Below are 3,035 nucleotides of genomic sequence, written 5' to 3' on the forward strand. Positions count from 1 at the left end.
CAACTTCATAGAGAGAGCCTTTACACAAAACACTATTATACTCGTGAGTTATGGAGTTGAACCTTTTGCTTAAGATGTTCTTGATGTTGCATGTGTCAAGGTTAGTGGTACGATGGTTATGGCTTGGAGAACACACACTCTGTGGATTGCTATAGGTGGATTGATCTTGATGGGTTATTGGATTCCTTAGATTGTTTTGATATGTGAATCTGGAAAGTGTAACTTGATGGCCTTTATGTGTGATTTTCTTTGGTCTTTTTCGTTGTTTTGACATGAAAATTGCTAGAGACTAGCAATGAGTAAGTTGGAGGGTGTGATGAGTGTGCGAAAGTGCACTCTATATACCCTATTATTGGACTAAAATGCTAAAATGTGAATAGAAATCATAGGAATTAATGTGTATTCTTAAATTGAATTTCTATTTACGTTGGGATACTTCTAAGCAGTTTTTTTTATGTCTAATTTCAGAGTTTATAAAAGAGCAAGTCAAGCCCAGTCAAATTCAAAGGAGGACATTCATGGGGTTTGAGAGCAATTTGGAAGAAAAGAAAAAGAAAAAAAATTACAAAATGAAACCACAAGAAGTCCAAGTCCGAAATTCGCTAGGAGACAGTTTGGATATACTTTTAGTCATTTGACTGTATCTTTTTACTCATATATCGGATTGATGCTATTCTTGATGTATTGGAAAGCTATCTTAAAGGGCTATAACTTTGTCTCCAATAAGAATTTCCAAATTCGAACTCCTGAAGGCTGTACGTGGCTGCCAAGATAAGTCCTAAAATTTAGGTGATTTTTTTATGCGGAAATCAAGAGGACATTAGGGTTTCTTTCTTACCCTATATAAGCATATCATTAGCACGAAATGGAGAGGAGGAAGAGGCACAAGAGGCAGATCTGAAGAGAGGAGAAAATCACTTCCATGGCCACCGTTCGCTTCAGTTTTCTCTGGAGATTTTTGTTGTCCATTCTATTTATGGGTAACTAAATTCTCAAGTAGGGTTAGGGATGAACTTGCACATTAGATGGTATTTCTAATTTATTGTTAATTCATGTATTTGATTTTCAATTGCTAAAACTCTTTTGTTTTATCATTCTCAATTCATCGTTGATGTTTTCTTCTCCGAATAATCATAGAATTTATTGTGTTTATGGATTCAGTCATGCTTTTTCGATTAAATGGATTAGTTCTTTGATTATGTTTGGATCAATTATTTATCTATATTGATTTAGTTTTTTTCTGCAATATCGCTTTCTGAGTATATTGTCGTCATTGGATTTTATCAATAGGGGTAGTAATTCACGTTTTTTAAAAGTAGTGAATGTTTTTTCAAAGGGTTACATTTGATTTTAGTCTGGTTTATAAATCTATACATTCTGATTGGGAATTGCGGGAATTGAGTTCCTAATTGAGTTATCCAATGAATTAAGAAGAATTAAAATACCAGATTTGTGCAAGCGATTCCCGACGCTCTACTGTTTGTCAAATTTGAGTACTTTTTCTGTTAATCACTTTACTTCACTTGAATTTACATTTAAAATTAATCTTTGTTCTCTATTTATTTAATATTTTTTCTTTAGTTTCTTTGTTCCTCTTGCTATTCTTTTAATTTGTCTCCCTGTGGAATCGACACCCCAAAGCTGTGCTATAACTACCGCGTTATTCTTTTGGCGTAATCAAATTTTGGTGCCGTTGCCGGGGAGACGGTAGAAGAATTGTGAGATAGTTTTTCTTTTCAACAGTTTGTAAAGGCGGTAACTTCGTTCCCTATTTTAGCTTGCTGAATCTTTTTTTTATTTTCTTTTTCTTTTTGTAGCTTTTTTTAGTGTTGGGTTTGTCTCTACCTTGCATGCACAGGTATAGAGATGCCTTGGGTCGGTTTGCTTGTAGACCTGTGTTAGAGTCAGAGTTTAATTTTTCTGATCATTTGTTTGATAATTCTTCTAATTCTGAGAAAATGAGTGAACATGAAGATCAACCCACTAGGACCCTTCAGGATTACCTCCACCCTACACGCACAGCCACACCATCATGCATCATGTTTCCAGCTAATATTCGCCAATTGGATTTTAAAACAGGGATGATACAGTTACTCCCTACTTTTCATGGCTTGGAAAATGAAAATCCATATGTGCACATTAGGGAGTTTGAGGAAGTAGTTGCGACTTTTCATAGTCAAAATGCAACTGATGACATTGTGAGACTTAAGTTCTTTCCTTTCTCTTTGAAAGATAGAGCTAAGAGTTGGCTATACTCATTGAGACCACGATCTATTGGGTCATAGAATGAGATGACTCAAGTCTTCTTTAATAAATACTTTCCCCAACATAAGACCAATGTTTTAAAAAGGCAAATCTCCACCTTTGTACAAAAGGATAGTGAGACTTTGTATCAGTCTTGGGAGAGATTTAAGGAGTTATTAAGTATGTGTCCTCACCATGGATATGAGAATTGACGCTTAGTGAGATATTTTTATGAGGGACTTACACCTAGAGAGCGTCAATTTGTGGAGATGATGTGTAATGGTGAGTTCTTACAGAAAGATTCTGATGAGGCCATAGAATACCTCAATGAGCTTGCTGAAAAAGCTCACACTTGGACTGGACTTAGTGTTACTGAGAGCACAAATAGGTCACTACCTGCATGAAACCTAAATGGTGGTGGAATTTACCATCTCAGGGAAGAAGATAACCTAAAAGCTAAGGTTGAGATGCTCACTAGAGAGCTAGAGGCGTTGAAGACTAAGGACTTAAAAGCCAACACACGTGGCTAATCATGCAGAGTCTTTTGGACCATGTTTTGTGTGTGGTGGGGTAGATCACCTTGCCCAAGAGTGTCCCACATTGGCTGAGATGAGAGGAATGTATGAGGAACAATGTAATGCCTTAGATATGTACAAGAAGCCTTTTACATATTTCTCTGACACCTATAATCCGGGGTGGCGTAATCACCCCAATTTTAGCTGGAAGTCTGAAAACCAGCCGCCTGCACAACCCCCTAAATCATATCCTACACCATATCATGCACCTTCATC

The 3,035-nt window shown here is 36.5% G+C and overlaps 1 non-coding gene across 1 annotated transcript; it reads right to left on the reverse strand.

Annotated features, from left to right (window-relative positions):
• Nucleotides 1-2,338: 2,338 nt before the first annotated feature.
• Nucleotides 2,339-2,446, reverse strand: LOC122314534. Its single transcript, XR_006243755.1, has one exon. It is a non-coding gene; the product is annotated as a small nucleolar RNA R71 (small nucleolar RNA).
• Between the last annotated feature and the right edge of the window lie 589 nt (nt 2,447-3,035).

The sequence above is a fragment of the Carya illinoinensis genome, chromosome 6 (genome assembly GCF_018687715.1).
Source record: "Carya illinoinensis cultivar Pawnee chromosome 6, C.illinoinensisPawnee_v1, whole genome shotgun sequence".
NCBI classification, from domain to species: Eukaryota; Viridiplantae; Streptophyta; class Magnoliopsida; order Fagales; family Juglandaceae; genus Carya; species Carya illinoinensis.